The sequence below is a fragment of the Lepisma saccharinum genome, chromosome 24, assembly GCF_977018435.1.
Source record: "Lepisma saccharinum chromosome 24, izLepSacc3.1, whole genome shotgun sequence".
NCBI lineage: Eukaryota > Metazoa > Arthropoda > Insecta > Zygentoma > Lepismatidae > Lepisma > Lepisma saccharinum.
In genome coordinates this window covers 52,735,033-52,759,827 of record NC_139252.1, presented here as the reverse complement: position 1 = coordinate 52,759,827, position 24,795 = coordinate 52,735,033, and the positions used below count along the sequence as shown (strand labels likewise).

General features: G+C 38.1%; 1 protein-coding gene across 2 annotated transcripts in view; it reads right to left on the bottom strand.

Annotated features, from left to right (window-relative positions):
• Nucleotides 1-23,655, bottom strand: part of LOC145978235 (sodium-independent sulfate anion transporter-like) — a 105,792-nt gene extending 82,137 nt beyond the window's left edge. Inside the window, exon 1 of one of the 2 annotated variants that reach the window (XM_083110713.1) lies at nucleotides 23,614-23,655. The gene's annotated coding sequence lies outside the window, so the exon portion shown is untranslated. Of the gene's footprint in view, nucleotides 1-15,044; nucleotides 15,149-23,613 lie in introns of those variants that run through there. The other variant, XM_083110712.1, reaches the window with a different exon arrangement.
• Nucleotides 23,656-24,795: the final 1,140 nt, after the last annotated feature.

The window sequence follows — 24,795 nt, the reverse complement described above, 5'->3', positions numbered from 1 at the left end:
GTTGTACGTACACTTGCATCATTGTAATACTTGTCTCGAATTGAAGAGATGACCTTGACAGATACCGAACGCGTGTGTTCGTTCGCGAAAACACATACTGAGCGAGTATCGACATTAGGGACTGAATCAATTGGCGCCAGCCCTCTGGGTGTTGTATTGGCTCAGCAACACAACGCGCCAATAGGTTGCAGTGGCGTGCCAAAGAGGTGAACGTCAAAGGTAGGAAAAGATGGCAAAACGAGGAATGACTACTAAAAACGTACACGTAGAGTGAGATCCATGAGTATTACCGTGCAAATTGTCCATCACCATTTTCTGCACTTTATTTTATCTAATAAGAGCTTCAAGAATTAAAAGAAAACAAGCTTTTGACTACTTCTGCACCAGCATACATAAAAATCCATCGCTTAAAACACATAGGATGCAATAGAAATATTAATGAAAATAGTCATGGACAATTTGCACGGTAATACTCATGGATCCCACTGTACACGTAATCCCCTATCGAAAATTCTGGGTACGACACTGATAGGCTGAAGGGTTGGCATGTTTTTTTTGTTTTTAAAAAAAAAATGTTTTACACAACTTGTTTTAAGAGTTTAAAACACATGGCTTTGTTTTTCACAAATGTTTAAAACAAAGTGTTTTAAACATGTTTTTTTCAGACTTGTTTGAAACACATTCCGATACTCGATGTTTGTGGTAATTTGCGTGTTTTGTAACGATGCTTTTTCATTCAATGTTTAATGTGCATAGAAATCTGTTCAGTGGCTGAAAATTTATATTGAATTAACAAAGAAACATATCTTGATGAATACCCGTGGGTCAGCTATGTTGTCTTTTTACAGGTGTTTAAGATATTTATATAATTGAATTCTGCATGGATGAAAGAGATTTGTTCCTCACTTAACACACTGCAAATTGTGCACATTGTTGTTAACTTCAATATTTGGTTGCATTCACGATAAAATGTATTTAAAAAGGCTGAGCCTGCTGCCACGCACGTGTCAGCAGCAAGAATAAGCGTCAAATCTGCTCCTGGCACGTAATTCGTCTGCTACGAGGGTCACTATTTATATTTTGAGCCTTGGCAACACTGATTGAAGTTAGGCGCGATTTGACGTTTGCACGGAATCGTCTGGCAGTATTGACCATAATGTACTTCAAATGTTTTGTCAATAGCTTCATTTGTGTTGTTTATGTTGCCTTGGAGATTGCGCGACAACAATAAAATGGAATTAACTCGTGAACATTTTCGTGCGATGATTTTTTACGATTTTCGAAGTGGATTATCAAGACAAGAGTGCATCGATCAACTTACGTCCACATTTGGCGATGAAGCCCCATCCTTTGCCACTGTGTAACGCTGGTATAACGAATTTAATCGTGGCCGCCATTCGCTCACCGACGAGATTCGCCAAGGTCGTCCAAAATCAGTTGTTCAATAAAACATTGATGCTGTGCAAGACCTAATACTGCAAGATCGTCATGTGACATACTGTGAGATTGAGGCAACCATAGGCATTAGTTCCACCAGCATATATAAAATATTACATGATCATTTAGCTGTGAGAAAGGTATGTTCTCGTTGAATCCCACACAATTTGACAAAAACTCGAAAAGACGCTCGCGTCAATTGGTGCAAACAAATGCTCAATAAATACAATCGTGGTGCTTCAAAAGACGTATATAAGATTGTAACAGGTGACGAATCATGGATATATGCATGAGCAGGAACGTAAACAGCAGTCGACTGTATGGGTGTTTCAAGATGAACCCAATCCAACAAAAGTTGTTCGCGCTCGAAGCACATCGAAACAAATGGTCGCCTGTTTTTTCGGGGAAACTGGTCATGTGGCAACTGTGCCTTTAGAGGAACGTAGAACGGTCAACTCTGAATGGTACACAACAATTTGTTTGCCAGAGGTCTTCGGTCAAATACGGAAAACAAACAAATGCCGTCGGATCATTCTTCATCAAGACAATACCAGCTGTCACACATCTCGTCTAACAACCGACTTTATGAACAGTCAAAAAATCGAATTGATGGGTCATCCGCCGTACAGTCCTGATTTGGAACCCAATGACTTCTTCTTGAAGAAGATTGGAAAAACTGCTTTGACAAATGGTTCGAACGAATGCAAAAGTGTATTGACCATAAAGGAGAATACTTCGAAAAACAATAAAGCAGTTTTGAAATGCCAAATTCCTGTTTTTTCATTGTTAGGCTCAAAATATAAATAGTGACCCTCGTAAGAGGATGTTATAAATCTTAAGAACAGACTGAGACGAGAGAAATGCAAGTTTATCATTAGTGGGAATGAATGTACAGGTAATTTAGAACCTTTTTCTTTAGAAAGCATTTAGCGATATTATTTTAATGCTAACAGAACCTAACCTAACTACGAGAGCATTTAGGTTTATTATTAGAAGAATGCTAAGGAACATAATCTTAAAACATTTTTGTGAAAGTAATCGCTACAACTTCACAGTATGTGTTACAGACGTAATTGCATACATAGCGTGATGAAATCACGATAAGACAAAGACCGAGTCTGCTGCCACGCGCATCTTTTTTGAGGTTCCAGCAGAAAAAGAACGTGTCAGCAGACACTACCTTAAAAAGAAACAGAGTAGCTACCACGTGAACTCGCTGGGGCCTGGCAACTGTGAATTAGTTTAAGCTTCTCGAACAGCCTACATGCGAGATTCAAGACTAACACAAATGTGTATTTTAGAAGTACTGAAGCGTTCACTTTATAATAGGAACACAGTCCATCCTTGGATGGTTAAAAGATTCCTTATTATTCATTATTCTTGGAAAATAAGTCTTCTTGGCTTTCTGTTTTAAACGTTTTATTTCTTTAAAACATGATTAAAACAAAAAAAACTTTGTTTTGTTTCTTTTTTTAAAAAAAACAAATTTTGCCAACCCTGGACCACACGGAAACTTTTCTGAGGGGTTGGAAGCAAAGTAGTGTATCCTAAAAATGTGACCTGGTTTACCGCAACGATTTTTGTTGATTGTTTACTTCCAATCTAGCTTAATTAGATATAACATAAATAAAACACCAATGCTGGTAAGCAAGGAAAAAAAAAACAGCAATCCGACAACTTCAATATTTTTCATAAAATTTCCCTTTCACCGAAAATTGGATCTGAATTTCCCTTCATGTAGCAACAATACCCACCGACGTCCGCAGGATTTTTTTCCCGGGAAGGGCAAGGAAGACATTTTCCCAGCGGGGGAGGGGGGGTGCAAACAAGGCACATTTTCCCCAATAATAGTGTCTTTCCCTCAAAAACATTGCTTAAATTTGAATTTATCACGTTCGTGCAATAACGAACAGACACACATTTTTTGTGGCTGAAATGAAATTATATGTGTGAAATATATATTTTTTGGTTGACTTTCATTTTCCATGGGGGGCACGGCCCCTTGCCCTCTTCCGGACGCCCATGACAATACCTTTGCATTCTCGCGACGTGTTACCAGCTGGATGTGCCTCTCACCCGATCCGTGCAGAAACGCAAAATGAACAAGCAGTTTTCTCCCGCCAACGCTGTTTTTCAGCGGTAAACTGACCACATGCAGGCCCCGTGTTTTTAAATAGCTACTCGCTTCGGATCTGTTAGCCTCTCCGCGTACAATTCCGGATTAAAATTATCCGATATGCCATCTGGCGAGATTTCCAGGAACCACTCCACGTAGGACACCTCGTTGCACTTCGCCGTGTTGAAGCCGTTCAAAGCATGGGCAACATGCGAAAAAGTAGCGTATGCTGTTCAGTTTTTATGCTCTAATTGGTTTTGTAGTTCAGGACAAGTGAAAAGCTTACATGTGTTTTCCACGCCGTGGAATCAACAAAATGAAATGTTTAAGTAAATCAGAGAAAACAACTGATTGACAAGATTGGCATAACTGAAATGCGGCAAGGAAATTACGAAGAATGTAAGAGTCTGTTCACTCTATTTTCCGAAATAATCTTTCGGAAAGATGATTTTATTGCCATGAAAGTAAGTTTTAAATTGTTCTTTTTATATATAACATTTTTTTCGAAAACGATGTATTATGTATGTAATTTGGAACAGGTGCAAGTCGATTAAGTGCAAAGATGAAAATAGTTTGAGAATTAATTAATGTCCGTAATCATAAAGGTAAGTCAGAAAAACATAATTAACATGCTAATGTTGCTGTTTCATTCAGTATGTTAATATTCAGTGAAGACTGAAAACAGCCTCAATGAAAATGTTGTTATTGTTATTATCATTATCCGGTGCTGTTATTAAACCAGCCTGCCTTTTGGGGAAAAAACTGCAACAGCAGGTTTACATTTATTTCCTCCCAAGTATGCAATACAGGTGAATTGCTTTATTTTCAAATCATTTCTGAGAGCTCCAATTAGGCAGTTACAACCGAGGCGTAGTGCAGATGAAACAGCACCGCTTTGAAAAACCAAAGCCTACATTAGTTTCGTGTGCGTTTTCAGTGTTATTTTTATTATCATAATTAAATGCTTCGTTCTCAGCACAGCTTCACCTTCATTATAGTTCATGGAATCCACATCGCATTCGCAATATTTAAATATAACGCGTATTTTAAACGTCTCTTCCATACCAGCAATGACAACACGCTGCTATTATGTACTACTACTGAATGTAAACAAAGATCTATCCTACGTAGAGCGGCCATATTGGAAGCGACACTAGCGCTCAGGTGGTAATTTTAATCGCGAATCGGGGGGGCGGTCTTCAGAAGGGTGCGTTATAGGGGTTTGCGGGATCCCGAAAAGTCGGGACCGGGAAAAAAATTTCCGTGCCGATCCCGAGCAGTCGGGAAACACCGATTGGTTATTTTAAAAAGTCGCTAATTCTCGACTTTTTATGCATCGTAAATGTCTGGAACTTATCGGAAATTGTTAGTTTTGTACCAGAAATCCAAAAACAATAACTTAATATGAAAATGACCTGTAGAATTCGAGATTTCCAGAGCTTCGGGAAATTTCGAACATTCCCCGTCCGTCGGGAAATTGCGAATTTTTCCCGTCCCGACTGTTGGGATTTAAAAAATTTCCCGTCCCGACCCAAACAATTCTGTCCCGTACACCCCTAGTGCGTTATACAACGATCAGTGGCGTACCTAAACCAGTGTTTAAGTTCTTTAAATAGTTTACTTAAATCCTGGTTTAAAAGCTTGTACTATATAATCAGGAATTCTCCGCGTAAAAACTAAATATTAGGGATGTGCGGGACAGAATTTTTTGAGTCGGGACGGGAAATGTTCGAAATTTCCCGAAGCTCTGTAAATCTCGAGTTCTATACGTCATTTTGAACTTAACTGATAGCTTTTGCACTTCTGGAATAAAAACAAACAATTTCAGTTAAGTTCCAGACACTTGCAATGCAGAAAACGTCGAGAATTAACAACTTTTCAAAATGACGATTTGGTACTTCCCGACTGCTCAGGATCCGGGACGGGAAGTCATTTGCCGATCCCGGTCCCGACTTTTCGGGATTCCGCACACCCCTACTAAATATATATAAAAAATAGATGTGAAAAGTCAGTTTACAGGTGGTAAACGCGGTAACATGGGTAATACGCCACCGAAAAGGCATCCATTTGGAGATAAAAAGTTGTAACCATATTCCTCGGTTTCAAAATCTAAAGCAGATCATTTGCAACTACAGTCCGGCAGAATTAACTTGAAAGAAATGGCCGCTCTGTGAGTGATGCAACTGCGCTCGAATTGGCTAGAGCGGGGGACTTCCCGCTGTAATGGGCCAACGGAAACTCTAATGTTCGGGCGCGAGAAATGTTACCAACTGTTGAAAGGACTCGCGTGCAGTGACTGGTGAAGCAAGCGAAGTGGCAGTGCATAGAGCTTTCTTTCTGATTTTTTATTTCGTGTATTAGCGAGTGTAAGATAGAATACTTATAATTTTCTTAGCATGTCCTCTTAATACAGTGATATTTCCGTTACACAATGTTAATTATTTTTCAAATCTCCCGTTGTCAGCTGATTGCCCTTGATTCGCGTGAGAGTCAACCGTTCGCTGCAGGTTGGTACTCCTGCAGCGGCGCCAACAGCCATTTGCCTCTAATTCTGACGAACTGTAGTTATGCATTTGTTTTGGGAAGTTATGACATTACCAATCAGGTGATTAAGAAAGAGCAGTCTCACGTGGACTGAAAGTCTCTCTCTGTGACAGCCGCTGGGGGAACTTCCTCCTTCACTCTCTTTGGCCGGTAGACTCTGTGTTCCCGGGTATATTCGTCTGTGTATTGGTAGTATTTATAATAAAGTTAAGTTTACAAATTCACTTCTTAAATGTACACCTGTTATGAGGAAATCACTATGATTAGATGTAGATATTCCCCTTTCCCAATTTTGTAGTTATCTTCAAATTCCAAAAGAACTATTTTGTTTTTCAAGTATAGTCTGACGGGTACTTTGTGAAATAAAATTTGAATATTTAAATTATTGTTTAATGATGGATAGAACGCGATGCTTAATGAAATTAATAAATGACTTTGAAAAAAGCTAATGTCATAAAATGTTCTACTTTCGGCTTCGTTAATACATAATTAAAATTTACAACTATTTCCAGTGCTCGAAGTTAGGGGGGATGTTATCCCCAAGCAATTTTTTTTTGCAAAGATTGCCCCCTAATCAGCTATCTCATTGTCACAATGTTAAACCATAGGAGCATTCTTCCAGCTAACATTTTCCATTTCAAACGTTGCGTACGTTCCATAATATCTCGGCTATATTTTTTTTGCGAAGGTAGTTAAATGGATGATATTCAACTTGATGTGATCATGCAGTGTACTCTGGGAAGATATCATGCAAAAACAGATTTGCATGGGTTAAGGAAAGCGTATTAGAAGCCTTCTCACAGTGAGAAAATTTGCAATACACTACTTTACACAGTTTCTATAGGGCTTCAGATAAAGTGAAAATTACGCATTCCCCATATGATCACAATAATCATACCTTGAATCACTTTGGCAAAGTCCATACGCACAATGCTTACCCAGCATGTTTTCAATGCAGGATTGATATGTTTGCCGAAACATGGTACAATGAATTCAAGGGGAAGTTGTTCACTGAATATCATCCAGGGCTATATGATATGCTTTACTTCTAAGGGTAGTGGCAAAGTGCATATTGCAAATGATCCTACACGAGACAAACACATAGCATATTAAAAAGGCATGGAAATACAAAACAGCTTGAATTTGGGTGAAGTAGACTTTGCACCAGACATACAATTTACTTTGAAATCCAGTTGCCTCAAATACTTGACCACAAACCATAAAAGTGATTTAAGGAAGCTATAGAAACAGTGGTGGTGTTGTACATTTTTAGGGATATGGAAGATAGGTCCCACAAGGAGCTGGGAGCTGGTGCATATGATACGCCATGTGCATAAGCATGTCAATTGCGAGTGGAAAGGTAGTGTGGCACCTGAATCAATGTAGTATGTGCCTCCACCAGGAATCAAACCCAACACTGTAGATTACAAGGTAGTACCATCATTATGACCATGCGGTTGGGGAGAGAGTACAATCACTGGTTACTGAACCCACAACAAAGTAATGCTAACTAACAAATCCTTCTGTCTATAGAATCAGTTTTATACTGGGTGTTTCAGAAATAATTGAGGAATTACAAAAGAAAAAATATTTCAAGTAAAGTATTGAACTTACGTTAAGGAAACCAGTCCTGAATGAACAACGAACTCAGATTTTTTACACCTACAAATGTTCAATCTGTGCACCACGAGTGACACGGCACACATCAACATGGGCCTGTCGATAATGTCTAATGCTGCTATGATACGCTCCCTTAGGCTGCAATATCACTCTGCATCAGTGACGAATACCCTGACTTTGATGAAACCCCACAAAAAGAAGTCACCATGCACAAACTGTTTGCGTTCCTCGTTCGTTCTGGACTGGTTTCATTAACGTAAGTTCAAAAGTTTACTAGCAATAAATTTTTGTAACCCCCTCAATTATTTCTGAAACACCCGTTATAATGTCTCTCCACAATGCCACGAGATATACAATATCTTCACCAGTCTGTACAGTCTACTAATTTAGTATTGCTTTGTAATTTATACAGCACAATAAGGGGTGATCCTTTTGGAAGACAATCAATTGTCACCCTCTCTTCTGCAAAGTACACTGGCCTCCCTGTCAGCACAGTGGTAACGTTGTCGCCTTGTAATCAAGTGGCCCCAGGTTCGATACCCAGTAGTTCAGATCCCACTATAAACTGTAGGTCGTCCCAATTAGTCTACCTGTGCATAAAGTGGACTTAAAACAGCAATTGGACTGCACCATGCAGATTAACAAGGCTCTGGCGTTGGACTTTTAACCACTGTAATCCTCTGTGCTTTCTTATTTTCACCAATCATCATCTTCGCGATTATCCAAAAATGGCAGAAAAGCAAAGTAAAATCAATTTTGATGCATGTTCTTTAAAAATTTATTAGAAAAGTTTTCACTTGCACCAAACAGGATTAACGAAGTAGTAGAAAAACAATATAATGTCAGTCGAACTGCACTTGTATACTCAGGAGAGCAAGTGTCCACTAAAACAGGTCACTGATTTGTACCAAGAGGAATTCCTGCAGAGTATCCACAGTATCAAGATGCATTTAGTATATTATGTACTGCTTCACAGCCATGCATCAAATCCAAGCTGTTTGTATTGAATACGAGCTCCCCATTTCCCATACAACTACAAGAAGACAATCCCCACATTTTTCTCAACAAACCAACCTTGCTCGCAAGTGTTGTTATCCATCTGTGCAAGCAGACACACTTCTAAAAAATCAGGACTGAAAGACTGAAGGCTTTGACAATGCAAGAACAAGTGCCTGAACATGTTCAAAACAAAACATTGCTGTACATGCGGGGCTGATCTCCCAAACAATACAAACACTGACTATCAATGCACTCAAGTCAAGCATGACCAATATCTCTCCAATCTGCTACCTTCACATATTGTCTTTATCAGTGCATGCATGAAGCTAGGTCACATTTTAAATTGAACCCACAATCAAATAACAAAGCACTTTGGCCGTATACAATCAAACATTGTCAATGCACAATTACTTGTGCAATCTGAAGAAAGGGGGGAAAAAAACCATCCACAATATCTGATATTATCGACAAGATAAGACTGTCATTTCTCTTTATAATCATTTTGTTCATTGCAACTAAATTGTACGTGGGGAGGGTGAAAAGTTTTGAGCCTCACATGGAAGGAGTGATGCTAGGTAGTTAAAATTTTGGAGGATGTAAGGTTTGAGTTTTAGGAGACACTGTGTGAACTTTTTATGAAATTCACATGTTTTCTTCTATTTTTTTTGTCAGGTTGAAAATAAATGAAATGTCAGAGAAGAGAATGGCCGTGATTTGGCACCTCTGTCGGAAAGGCCTCACTGCAACAGCTGCTTTGTTCGACTGTGGCTTCACAGCACTTCCCCATCCACCTTATTCCTCCGACATGGGCCCGTCAGATTTTCATCTGTTCCCTGCTACGAAGAATCCACTTCGAGGAAGTCACTTCCACACGGACGAAGGCGATCATTCAGTGGTGTGAGACTCAGGACAAATCATTCTACCAGATGACTGTAAACAAATTGTAGCACAGAATGCATAAGTGCACTGATCTGGGGGGTGATTATAGAGATTATGTAGAGAAATCATAATGAGAAACTGTACCTCTGTGAGGCTCAAAACTTTTCACTCTCCTCTCGTATTTGTATTTCACACTGCTTTTCTGCCTATTGAGGATAATTGTAACAATGAGAGTGAATAATGATAGCACGAAATTGATGCAGGGGCACTCATGGCTGCATCATTACTTGAACGTGGAACCCTGGATGATAAGATAACTAGTTGAAATGAACATGTTTGAACACTGAGGTGGTGCACCGTAACCATTAATATGTACTACAACCACTGTTTTTATAGTTTCTTACTTTAAAGTAACTCGGTAGTGATCATACACCGCAACAGTAGCCCCTTCTAGTTTGCAGCAATTTTTTACTCCCTCTGCACTCGCACGTCTAGTTGGTTAAATGTTACAACACAGACTTGTATACTTTGTTGATTTGGTGTCAAGCAGTGTATTTGGTGTCTGCACCATTTGCACTACATTTGGGAGTGGTGTAGTATGTGGTGGTGCTAACTAATCAAATGAACGTTTAAAGCAACAGACAGGCATTTGTTGAATCTTCTGAACTTGAACATCGCTATTCGTCTACTTGGTTGAACGTCATTTCCTTGCACCAGCCTGACACCAGGATACATCTGTACTACACTAAATGTCAAAAAGTGCAGCGAATTAGACAGAGTTGGCCCGAGTGGATGCAGCCCAGTTTTCCCTATGCGAGTTTTTTCAGAAAAACCCACTCAAAATGTGTTTTTTTTTTTCCAGAAAATGTTGTAAATTACTGCCTTAAATAATTGTGAGGTTCCAGAATTGTCAAAACTAGTTTACTAGTTTGACAAAACTTGTAAAATAAAGGCTTAGCCAAGCTTATAATACTCAAAATAATTAATGTGGTACAAGTCACAGTGGGTTTTTTCATGATATTTTTCTCAAATCATGCTAGAAATGGACTTTTAACAGAAATAATACGAACATATATCCAAGAAACAAAAAATCAAAAGGGTCTGAAATATTTAGATAAAACATTGAACGAACAAAGCTTATAATTTTGAAATGTGGTAGCACTTGAGATATCAGTCACTTCCGTATGTGGCCAAGCAACATATTTCACTTGTGACATCAACTTTTACAATAAATTTTTTCATGTATAAAACATTACAAAGGAGAATTGAGTATATTTTATTGAAATGTCGTGAAAGTAGAATAATGTTAATTGTGGTATAATTAAATCAAACACTTTCAAATGATTCATTTCATTTCTCAAAATTTAGTACGTGTGCAAATGTTCTGTTTTCTTTCCAATGCCTTGCACTGAGACAGTGATCCCTCCCTCCCTCCAGTGAAGTGCATTGATTGAACGTAATGGGTTGCTTGCCCATGTAGGATAAATGCTATTTGTGGTTAGGAGCTCTATACCCAAGAAGTCGAGCATACTCATAATCTACCACAATTTCATTTCTTTTCAAAAACAAATAAATACAATGCATACGTATACTTTCATATTATGACCATTTTTGACCATTTTCAAACCTTTTTATAGACTACAATTTCAAGCTTTGTGCTTTGTGACATTACTTGCACTGTAAATTCACAATAAAATTATCGAAACCTAATGCATGATTTAGGAGGAGCATGGTTGGTGTGGATGGGCAAAGAAAGACAACTCATGTATTTAGTGACCATGATAACATGTTTCTGCAGCTAGAAAACTTGTCAGACTGAAATGGTATTACATGTGAGTGAAATTGAACAACGTGTTTCAAGATGGTGAATGAAAAACTGATTTTCCTCATGTTGCACGCACACTAATATACCATGCTCTCTTTTTCCCCAAAACTGTCTACAATGTATTTTCAGTGTATAAGGAACTGAACCCAGTTATTGTAGATAATCTGTCGGTCCGCAATTTTGCAGTAAAACTTTTAAAATTATATTTCATCGTTTAGCAGAGGAGCGGTGGTAAAATCACAAACATACATTTTGTGATAAATGTAAAAATTTGAGTTTCAATTTTTAGAGTTACAAGACAACTTAAAGGATTGGTGTCATATTGTATTTGAGAAGGAAAGAAATGTCACAATGTTTAAAGATGGTGGACAATTTAACATGCCTTGCGAGAGCTTTAAATTATGCAAATATTCGAGGTTAGATTTTCATAGATTAAGAAAACCAAGTCTCAGCTATGTTAGGACATTACTTGAGCTTGCCGGCCTCCATGGCAGAGTGGTTAGCACATCGTGCAACGAAGCCAGGGGTTCTGGGTTCGAATCCTGGCCTCGGCATGGTTGGTTGTGAGTGCCTTTCATCAATTTCACCTTATCACTCATCCCCATCTTCGCAAATTAGCCAAAAGTGGCAGAAAAAGAGAAGAAAAATAAAGCAAATCAATCAATCAGTCATTACTTGTGCTTGAAGTTTTTAGTTTAGTTTTTAGTGTGTGGTTTAAGAAGGGTGGGGGGAAGTCACCAATTTTGAGACCACAATATCTGTAACAAAATTAAGAGTTTTTAAGCTGAAATTCATGTTGCAAATAGGTACACCCAGGGAATGATTTTATTTTGCATTTGTTGAAAGCGTTTCAAGATGGTGGATGAAAAATTTATTTTTCATATTCTGAGGTAGCTCCAAATTCTGATACCACTTTCAGATATCTGCATAAACTACATTTTTTTACATTGAGAATAGAGAAAAATTTTAGGGCATTTCTTAAACTCTGCGTGTTCTCACTATACATGACGTGTCGAGTATTTTTAATTTTTTTTAACTATGCTTGCCTAACCTAACCTAACGGAAAATGGTTTGTGGGGCTAACGTCAATGGTTTGCGAGGTATTAGCATAATTTCAAATCCAGACCCGAAAGTAGGTATTTTCTGGTGAACAAGGTTGCAACACTGCATAAATCGACAAAACACTCTCACAAATCGCGATGAACCAGTATGCTATCGCCATAATGTGTGTTACAGAATTGAAATAACTAGTAACAGTAAGTACTCGTAAATGTAAGAAATAGACATTATTTTCATTAGAAATTCATTATTTCACCTAAAGAAATGTTCCACAATGCAGAATAGTACGTTAGCGATGTAAAAAAGTGTGAAATAAATTATTTATAGGTGTCAACCCTATAGTAAAGTAGTACCCATTTTTTATATGTAAATGTCATAATTATTTTCTAACTAGGCAACTGAATCTGCTGCCGGAGCATGATCTATATTTATTTCCAATTTCTTTGTTGAATGCTATAGCCATGTTGGCACAGTTGGTAGAACCCTGACTGCCCTGAAAGTACGTACCTTCTACTTCCATTTTTTGAGTTACTTTTCTGATTACTATACCAAAAAATTATGAACCGCGTTCCTCCTAAGCACCCCATATTCTGCAGTCTTACCACGTTTTTCAGTTAGTAATGGGGAAAAGTAAGTTTCAAGGTGCAGAAATTCTTTTTCTTTAAAAAAAAACAGAGAAATACGGTAAATTTCTGATATATCGAAGACACATTTCTTCATTTTTACAGAAGACACTACTTAAGGAAATGAGTTCCTGTAGCATTTTGAAAGTTCGTGGAGGTATTTCTCACCGTAGAATGCTGCACAACAAGAAATAAGAAATTCTGATATATTAAACTTGCATTTTGTGCAAAGCGACAACATTATGCTGTTGTTTCCATTATGTACCTGCAGATGGCGAGAGCGTCGAAAGTCATGCGGTCTCGCCAGCGTTTCCAAACGTGCCTTTTTTTTTAATTATGCTTACCTAACCTAACCCAACCTAACCTTGTGGGAAATGGTCCGTGGGGCTGTCGTGAATGGTTTTTGGGGTTATCCGTCAATGGTTTGTGATGACATAATGAACACGAAAGTAGGTATTTTTCGGTTAAGAAGGTTGCTAACACTGCATAACCACTCCAAATCGACAAAAAACAAGTATGACGTGTGATGATCCACAGCTGTGGGTGCAATATTGTATGTTCCGCAACGGAAGAATTAGTCGTAATGTGAAAAATCGAAGTTATATTCATGTAAAAAGCATAATGGCATCTTCAAATATGTTCCACAATACACAATTGATAAGTACAAACCATCCGAAACACAAAATATCCGATTTTAATGTGTCTCCGATATAACAGACATTTACCAGAAATACGTATCCAGGTTGGGCGCTCTTGGAAGGAAAAAGTGACATGGTGGCGCACATTCCTGCACAAATCTAGTGTAAGCAAAAATTGCCTACGTTGTCAGGTAGCTAGGTTTAGTTCTCTCAGCCTGAATAATAATTTTTCATTGTATTTATGCTAATGAAACCTAACCTAACAGGCTTAACCTAACCTTGTAGGCATTCCTCGTCGAAATAATTAAAGAAACTGTGTGTAAACAATATGGATGCGAACGAATAGAGAAATTCGTTGCTTTTAGTAGCAGGAAAAACATTTTTCAATGCTATTGGAATCCAACCTAACAGGCCTAACCTGACCTTGTGAGCATTCCTAGTCTGAAATAATGAAAGAAACTGTGCGTGTGTGGGTGGAATGCTAATGGAATCTAACCTAACCTCGCAGGCATTCCTCGTCTGACGTCGGAACACAAGGTAACAAAACTCTTGTGCGGAGAGGAAGAACCCGGAACAAATGACAGCAACTGTGCGTAAACAATATGGACGCGAATGAATTGAGAAATGCATTGCTTTTAGTAGCAGGAAAGACAAAACATTACCAAAAAATTATGAACCGTGTTCCTCCTAAGCAGCCCATATTCTGCAGTCACACACACTGACGAATCCGACCATCGTTATGGTTCAAGTTACTTTCCGATTATTCGTTTGACACCGATAAGACAGAAATAATAGCTCAATCTAGCAAAAATGTCGAAAAATTGAAGTTCGACTCCGGATAGCTAATGTAAACATCCCCTTGACATCTTGCTCTTATTGACGCATCACAACCTTCTACTCTCGAGAATACGCATTTCCCAGTAAAATTTAATTGAAACCAAAGAGAATTAAATACTAAAGCTAGAATTTGTATATAACAACGGTGACAGCGTGGCAACGTTGTAATCTGCGCCGGCTCAAGTTCAAAACGTCACATGCTCTATATAATGCGAGTTAAAAAGAATATAATACAGAGCATCTACGTACGGTGTTGTTAATTGTCCGATTTCAACTTCTGAATTAACTGCGAATTATCTCGCATACACAAAAAACGAAGCATAAATACCTGTCAGCAATATTGCCTCAAATGTATGTTCCTCTCGGAACCTGGAATATTTCGTTTGTAAATATATACATTAATGTAGTATTGAATATTAGCACACATTGAAGATATGTAAAACTTAGTAACGTTAAAAACTATTGACCTTCACTGTGGCACATCACCAATTCCACTTTTCTTCGTATCGAACTTGTTATGCGACTATGCAGATGAACAACACGACTGCGACTACTCCACGGACACATTCAGTCAACTGTCATTGCGCTTCTTTCACCAGCTGCAACCTATGATCAGTGGTGCCAACTAATGAACATGTGATCTCTCTATGGCCTCGATCTACTCAACATATGCCGCGGCTCACATACCGTTACGCAAGTCAAGGTCATGAAGTTATTCATTTAGATAATTTTAAATTGCAATTGTGTTTTTTTTTGTTCCCGAAAAGTGAGATTACATGTCATTTTCAGGAGCAGGAAACAGACGACAATGAAGCTTCAATGGCTAAAATTAACCGCAAAGTATTACTTATCGTTATCAAAATCCACTGTAGTATCTAACCACGCGGTTACTATGTATTGTATTTCATTGTAATGTAACTACTCAGAACAGGCAGTGATTACACAGGCCTCCATGGGTTTGGATGACTCACAGATGACTGTCGTCTCTGGTCTCTGAATAATTTCAGTATACTGATTCCAAAAATGAAATCCATTTTTACCCATCACGTCTAGTTTTTTTTTCTTTTCAGAAAATTGCAATATATTCAATGTCTTTATTTCACAATAAAATGTGTAGTTCTATGATTTTCTCAATGGATGGCTCTGTTTAAATGATGATAAAATATATTTTTTTTAAAAAAATGCAAATCCTCCAATTCTGAACTGTAAATGCACAAAGCAGTAAGCATTTAATCCACCTAGTATTTTCACAAGACACATTGACATGAAAATTGTAAACTTTGATTACATAAGTTCCATTTTCAAAGTCCCTCATGAAAATATCCTTCATAAAATGTCCAAAACTCAATGTTATAATGTGGTGGGTTGATTTAATTTTGTGATGGAAGAAAAATCCTGATCTAGGGGAAAATCCTGACGTGATGGTAAGAAATTTATGTCATATCTGTCATCAGCATTCAAAATACTTCCAGAATCACCTATTGGTTTGTAAACATCCGAAATTTCCTTTGATTAAATTTATTTTATTGCGTTCTGTAATAGGTACTGGAATGACGAATATGATAATTTTGATTGTAAAATTGTGAAAAATCCTGACGTGATGGGGAAAAAATGGATGTCATTTCCGTGATCAGCATTCAAAATACTTCCAGAATTAGACTACCTATTGATTTGAAATCATCCGATTTTTTTTTCAAAAATGCAGACTGGTGTCTCTATCATGTATTTCTTCAATTTTGTCTAATCATGTCAGATTCACTTTTATTGAACTTCACTTTGTTTCAAAGTATCTTCGTATTTCCCATAATAAAGCGGCTCTGGGGCTCACTCCACTCAGCCTCAAGTCAATGGTTACCTGGGGGAAACCCTCGGAGTGTGGTGCTGATCACATCACACCTCCAAAATGGCACTACCCCCACATAACCTAAATGTGCATTCATGGCTATTTGCACGGGGAACTTTACCTTTACCAATTAATCTAGAATATTTATAATCTTTTCAAAATGTGTTGAGTTTCTTTTTTCGTAATATACACATAATGAAAACCATGCAGTAGTTTTCAGACTCCCTGCCGGCCCTAGGGAGGGGCCACCTCGGTCACTCGTCCCTTGCTTCAGGATGCCCCGCGGTAGAAAAAAATAATTGTTTGTGTACGGTTTATAAGGCGCCGGTGCTTCCAATCAAGCAAAAATTCGGATTATTCCCAACTTCATGAATTATTTTGACACACTTAAAAATATCTAAAATTACATTCTAAAGGAAGTGCTACATAAGCAATCGTGTTCGAATATTTCAATCACAAAGAGTTAATGTAATATTCTTTTAATTATTTAATAAAATCGTGAGGTTTTTGTAATTATATGAAGAAAAAATTAATTCCCTACAGCGTCAAACTTGAATTAATAGTAAACAGAAGAGAATTATGATAGAGAATGTTCACATATGATTAAGAATTGCTAATTTGATGCGTAAAATAATTGAACACGCTCACATTTGTAATTGAATACAGAACTAATGTCGCACCAGTGGCACATCGGAAATGAAAAGAAACTATAATTTTGAATCCGTTATTGTTCTTTGGGAAAAGTACAAAATGCATAAATGAATTATTTAATAACACTGTTTACATTGTAATCTTTGAACACCTGTACTTGAGACTAACCAACTATTTCTTGTCATCTGAAAAATTTTGTTACCTGTAGTGTTGCCCACGAGACGAGACGGGACAGGCTTTTAAAAATTCGAGACGAGACGAGATTGACCATGTGTCATAAGACAAACGAATATTTTCGAGACGAGACAGCATTTCCACGAGACTCCACGAGACGAGACAGGCCAAAGTCTCGTCTCGTGGACAACACTAGTTACCTGCCTATATTTTATGCGCCTGATCAGTCTTAACACGATATCGCGCAAGCAGTAAAACAACAATATTTATTTCAATTTTTACATTTTATTCTCTTTTCTGTATTTATGATTTATTTCGATTTTTTTTATTTGAATCGAATAACCGTTCATTTCAGTCCACTAACGTGTATAGAATGTAAAAGAAGTATAAACAAAAAGAGTTATTTCGCCATAGAAATTCTCGCAATGGCCTGACCATCCCTATAAAACTTTCTGGCAACGTCAATGAAATTGTCACATTTATAATTGCACCGAACATATGTATGGGGCAAGAGAAAGTAAAAGTAATTTCTTGGAACTGAAAACTTCCCCCCTCCCCTCCGCAAACTCCAAAATAAAAGACATTCTCACTTTTTTTCGTTGTTACACGCAAGCAGTATTCTACCTGAGATACTGGAAATATAAAGGATAGTTCACGCAAGAAAAAGCTTCCATTCTGGTCAAATTCAGAGATGCACTCTGAAACGTCAGGTTCTAGATTTCGAGAGCTAGCGAACTCCAGCGCCCCCGCCGCCGCTTCACGTAGAAACTGGCCCAGGAAAGTTCGAGCACAGATAAACGTTTCATCCTACTATAATACGTTTATCAGTGGTTTTAGTACACTGGGAAATCAGAATTTATCTACGTTAGCCATAAAACTCAACTAACGAAATCAGAACGGTCGGTGGTGTCCTGTGTAACTACATTAAATCACTCACACAAAGGAACACTTCCATCCTGGTATAATTCAGAGATGCACTGTAATATTATGCAATATTCTTGAAGTCTAGAGTTGCATACATCGTCCTCATGACATCGCTCATATCGTCTAGAAATTTGCAGAGACATAGCTTCTTCATTGTTCGTACTGAACCAAAAGAAAGCATTTTACCAGATATCACATTCAAGCTCCAATAGCAATTAAATATAGGGCTCGGTATTCTAGAATTTAGTTGAAATCGTATGCCACATGATAATTTATTGGACAAGTCTTGTAGGTTTGGAATCTGCCAGCTCGAAATGGTTTGTCACATGTTACTGAAAAAACTTTCGACCACATCTAGTCGGCCTATGAATTCGAGCTTTGCTTCCACACCGAGGCCTCTTAAATACTCAATATGTCATAAAAAACATAGCTTGAGTCATTACTGAAGCATGGGAGATTGTCATTTCTCAATATCCAAAAATATGGTGTTGATGGAGGTTTGGAAATATCAGCGAGTTCTCTCAAATTCAATACTAGAACCGTCAAATGAAGTTGATCTTAGAATTTCGTCTAAAAACCTATAAATTGTAGCACGTCATAATATCGGTGACTTTCTCCCATTATATACCATGCCCATTCTAAACAACGCATTATTACAAACTTCGTTTTCTTTGTTAAATTGTAGATCGTGTGATACCACAAAACAAAATAATTTCTATAATAGAGCCTAAATGAATTGAAACAATTTGAAGCTCAAGGCAAGTCAGATTTGTTAATAACATTATAAAATGCCCAGTAGCGTGCTCAGGATTTCCGAAAGGCGAGGGTTGTGTCTTATTTTTTATAGTAGTCTGCTCTATATTTTCCCATGTTTTCCTGCATTAAAAGTGATTTCTTTTAGAGATGCTAAGCCAAAGGATTATGCCACCCACCAACCCCCACTTGGTCACGCTACCGGTCTTGCCCTATTTCCATCAAACATAACACAATACCACAAACTAGTAGATGTTACGAGAAAAATAAATTTATAGCTGTCATTGTAGTTAAAATATTCGTAAATTGGTCTCCACCCTAATTCCCTCCTGAAGTAAATATATTTTAAAAGTTATATTTGCAACATTGTTTTCCCATAAATGCACTAAAATTATGGAGGGTTTTGGATACGCTCCGAAACATGTAATGTAGACAGTTTTAAGGAAAATTTTATAATAAATCTTGAGCTTGTTATAAATTGTCTAGCATGGTACAACTTAGCGAAAGTTGTTTTTCTTTCGTCAACGGACTTTTTCTCCTTTAGCACCCTCCCCATGCCTGCCTCCTAAGTCAAGAAGAATTCTATATTAGAGGTAAAGGTGGTATTATGAGCCATTCATGTATTATGAGCCCTCCCCCAATATCTGTTCATGGAGTGGCCTCATCCTGGTGGCGACGATTTGAACTGCTAATTTAGTAACGCCAGAGAGTTCTCGTTCAGTTGCAGCTGATAGTTTATGATTGAACGTGTTCTTTTTGTTTTCTCGATCTGAAATACTTTGAAAGGTAAGTGTTTTGCTTTTAATTGCAGTACTCTTTCATTTAAATTCATCCTAGTGGCTCAGTCGGTAACGCGTCTGACTACCATGCTAAAGGTCCCGGGTTCGATCCCCGGCCGGTTCAAATCCGGGAACTTTTCTAACGATGGAAGCGGCCCCGGCGCCCACCCAGCGTCGAATAACATGGGTACCTGGGGGAAACCCTGGGGGGTAGAGTGCATCACACATAAATTTGCCGTTGCGTAGAAACGAATTTTCGTTTCGTCTCCCTCTCTCTTAGCATCACGTGTTCTACCCTGCTCGAAAACCTTCGCTATTGTTGCCATATTGTCATTCCATTCCTGGACACACTCGCGCAAACATCATTGAAAACAATTGAATAGCGCTCCAGCTCGCGGTTCCCACCGTTCGGCAGGGACGGTATTGTGGCAATATAGCACGGCGTAGTGGTTGCTTCTTTTATGCAGTGCATGTTCATTGGCTAGCTAGTAACTAGTGTTGCCAACTGTAATAATGAAGCACTATTTCTGTCACGGAAAGGGAAAAGGCAGGTAAAGTGGCGGTGAGTTTTGTTGGATTGGAAGCACCATATTTTTATTTTATACTAAGTGTTTGACCGGTTTGACGTTGTGTGCGTGTATTGCGTGTGCGTATGTAAAAGTGTGTGTTTCCTAATGAACGTTAAATTCCATAATGCCTCCAGTACTGTCGAAGTTGAAATCAAAAACCTTGCATAGCCAAGCTCGGGAAATTCTAAGCAACGTGCACGAGTTCATGAAGGAGGAAGCCAGTCATGGTGTTAGCATCCCAATAAAGCATTTTGGCAAGAGAGCAGCGAACAGCAGCAACAAATTGTTCATATTTCATAATTTTGGAATTATTCAAAATAAATAAATTATGTGGCTCCAACATCATTTCAACTCTGGCTCCGGCACGTGTTCTTGTAGAAATTGCATAGAGGAGGCTGTCATTTTTGCTGCTTAATGCGATACATATTGTTTTCTGTGTTAAAATTGCCATGCTTTGATGGGTGACCAAGTTCATAGCAGGGCCGGCGGAAGGGGAGGGCGAACCGTGCCATCGCCCAGAGCGGCAAAATTTGAAGAGAAGAAAAAATAAGCCTATTGAAAACTGTGATCGAGCGAGATATTCTTTTGCGCTGAATAGTATTGAAATAGCATAAGAAGTCTCATTATTTATTTTATATTTTGATGTTTTAGTTAGGAATATATTGATTTTCAATTTTCCGTTGCTGCGTAATGACCGGGGGGGGGGGGGTCGAAATAGAGCGGTATCTGCCGCCACATTCCAGGAAGGCAAAATGACTAGCGCCGGCCCTGCTTCATAACAAAAGAAAAAGCCGCGCAGCTTATCGTCTATATAGTGGCAGTATATGTACTTGTTATTGTTGTGGAAGCCGGCATCCTTTGTAAATGTACAACAAAGGCAACCGACTGTCGCCGATCTCAGAGAGGAAATAATAATACTGTTTGAGGAGGAGTGTTATGGTGCAATTGTAGCGGTTTAACACGTTGGCATGTTATTATCTGCCGTTGCAGTTCCATACCAGTGTATACGGGTTTTGGGAGTGAAAAGTTAGAACGCCACCAGTGCATTAATGCAATGAAAAATAATATATATTTTTTTTATTTTTTTTGAAATCACTCAAATAAGGAATCGTATGAAGAAGTCTTCTTTGCAGCATTTTTGGTAATTTTACGTATGTGTTAGTTCATATTTTGCGAATTTTTAGTCCATATGTATGTAGCTACATACAAAGCCACTTGTTAGTACATATTAATCCTAGTCCTGGTATAATGCATGACGTTTAAAACTCAACGTTAGATAGACCTGAATCCTCTAATTTTATTGTTGTACGTAACAGCTGTGCATCGGCGCACTGCAGCGATTTTTCTATCTGCTCCATTAGCAACACTGCTTCTTTAGTTGTTTCGCGCATCGCACGGCAGAAATATCTGCGCTGGACTCTAAAGGCGGTCAGGGGCGTGATGCTGATCACATCACCCCACTCACGACCGGATCAAGAAAGTGTGGGGCGTTACCCCCACACCACCTATACGCCTTCATGGCGTGGTGCTAAGCACAGGGGAACACTTTACCTTTTTTTTACCTAGTGCATTATTGCATTGGATAAAGCATGTTTAAAAGATTGTTTTTGTGTAGATACTATGTAATTTTGCTAGTAACAAAGATTCGTTATGCATGTTCCAATTCCAATATGGCAAGGGTTGTAAAATGAGCCCCCATCGTGCTTGGTATATGAGCCCCCAAACTTTAAGGGGCTCATATTATATACACTACAGGAGTGGTTTCAACTTTGTCTTTTCGGATGTCACGAAAAGTGCTAGGTCCAAAAAACAAGACCAAAAGAAAAAACTGGAATACTGAAGATATGGTTAAGGCGATCAAGACTGTAAGAAACAAAGATATGGGATTGAAAAAGGCATCAAAAATGTTTCTTGTTCCAAGACCTACTCTTCAAACACAAACTAAAAAAAAAGCATGCAGTGAAACCGAAGCTTCATCAAGATTCAGATGAGGAATCCTGTGAATCAGATATCGATTCTGGGGAAAATGTCTTAGAAACACCAATCGGAGTAGAAAGTCCCGGTGATGAAGAAGCAGTTTGTCTGTTCTGCGAGGGTCTATTTTCGGCAGATGACCGAGGAGAAATGTAGATGCAATGTCTCATCTGTGAAATGTGGGCACACAACGACTGCGCTGGGTGCGAGAAGGATATTTACATTTGCGACTTTTGTAAATATACATTACAAAGAAACTAAACAAAACTTTTCAAATGGTTTCTTAATGACCCTTTCAATTCATTTTTAATTACCCTTACAATTGGTTTTGTAATGATTTTTTCAATGATCTTGTTATGAACTCTTTTATGGTATTTCACATCATAATATCTTTTTAAAGGTTTTATAATGAATAAAATGTTGTTTGTATGATTTAATTTGTCATACACTTTTCTAAACCAGTCATATTATTTTTTCCTAGGGGCTCATATTACCAGCACAAAACTTTTTTTTCCACAAATTGACTTGTTTTGTATTTTATTTTTTTCCTTTTCCTCAAAGTTGCTCAAATTGGTATATATTTTAACAATAGTTTTATGAAATGTTGTAGTTAAAGTTATCATAAGAATCTGAACAAAAAAGTTAAAAATCACATTTAAAAAAATACAAAACAAAATGGGGGCTCATAATACCACCTTTACCTCTACATATCTTACTGTACGTTTGTAGTGGTGGTGAGCTGAGACTATAATGCTATAGTAAGTTTCATAAAGACAGATGTGTATCCCACACAGGTATATGAAAAAAGTCAAAAATAGCCAAAATGTGCAAACTGTGTGTGTTTGTGTCTCCTTACGGTGACCACGCCCCCCCCCCCTTCCCCACTCTTAAGTTTCTACAACTTAAATTTTGCTCAACTTGTCATTCACATAGCCAATTGCTGATTAGCGACGAGACTTCAAAGTTTCAAAGCACAGAAAATAAGCGAACTATGGGTTTCTTCTTGACTAGCTAGCGACACTAGCGACACTGCTCCTGTGCCAGGGTTTCAAATGCCTTGGTGAATCTATAGAAGTATATCTGTGGCAAAAATAAAGATATAAAATGCACTGTAAACTAGAAGAAGTCGTGAAATTACACAAGAATGGCCACAAATCGAATTTTAAGATTCCTGCTGTTCGAAACAACGTGCTGTCAAACGTACACTCCAAAAACATTCTGATATTGTCTTACACAGAGCTTATTCTTTGTGGGAAAGAGAATTTTCGAGAAATTAGCGTGTGCGTGTTGGGGGGAGGGTCAAACATTCAGGACCCCTACTTGGAAGAGTCACGATATATCCCTACATTAATTATTCCTAGTTTTATACCTTAATCTCTACTTCGAGGCTCATATCTGCATGACAGACATTCCGAAAATGAAATGACCTTGACCTGACCAAAGCGTTCAATAATCCATAATTTTTGTTTCCTTATTTTGACTGTACCTCGTTTCCAAGGTTGTGCCTCCTTTGTTGTGAGAGGCTATGTTCTCAAAACATTTTTTCATTGTATTTTCTCTATGGGATATTAATACTGCCTTTTATGTTCTAGTGTTGCAATTGCAATAATACGATTAGGATTAGCGATAATAACTCTCTGGTAACCGGGGTGTAAGGGATGACCTGCTGGAAAGGCCAGCGCTTGAAGTAAAAAATGTTAGCTGGGGGCATAGGCGTAAGCAGGCCCGTAGCCAGGAGTTCTTAGTAGGCGGGGCGAAGTTAAACCTAGAGGGGCAAATTTTTAATATATTGTGTTGCATTGGCAGATATAGCAGGGTACAGAGGGGCACTTGCCCCCCCTCCAAAAGTGATAAGTAACAGGAAAGGGATGATATCTTGAAACTCCAACGAACAATAAAAGTTCGAGCAACATCAAATAGCAATATTTTGATAATGACCTTTCGGACTATCAAAGATAAAGTTTAACATAAATAGGCTAATCAGGACTGCATCTACTTTATATTTTACAGGTCAATCATGTTAATAGAGGATTAATACGTACCGACAGCTTTGTGCCTCGCTGCAGAACTGATTAAGGTAGTCCTTTATAAATCATGCTTCATAATGTTTCCCTCTAGTTTCCAGTAAGCAAGATTTTTACGCACAAAGGAATCTAACGAGAATCCAACAACACCTGTGTTGTGTTATGCAAGAAAAATCGAATTAATTAAATAATATTGGTTACATATTATCTACACTTTGATGAATTGTGTAAAAATTTGTAATATTTTTTGTAGGCCTACTTGCTAAAACGTTAAAACATGGGTCCCTTACTCGACCACGGATTCTATTTGCTTCAAGTGAAAGACTCTTGCATCACTACAGACAATGTTTGCTTGCCTACTGGTTACGTTAACCATTTTGCAAAATATTGTGTGTTGAAGTATGTGTGTTTGACACTCGACAAACAAATAGGAATCCCTTGATTGATCAATGACTTCTTGGATTACAGTGTCATCATTAATATTTCATATCAAGTTTTATAGAGGGAAATGTTGTATGCTCTTTACA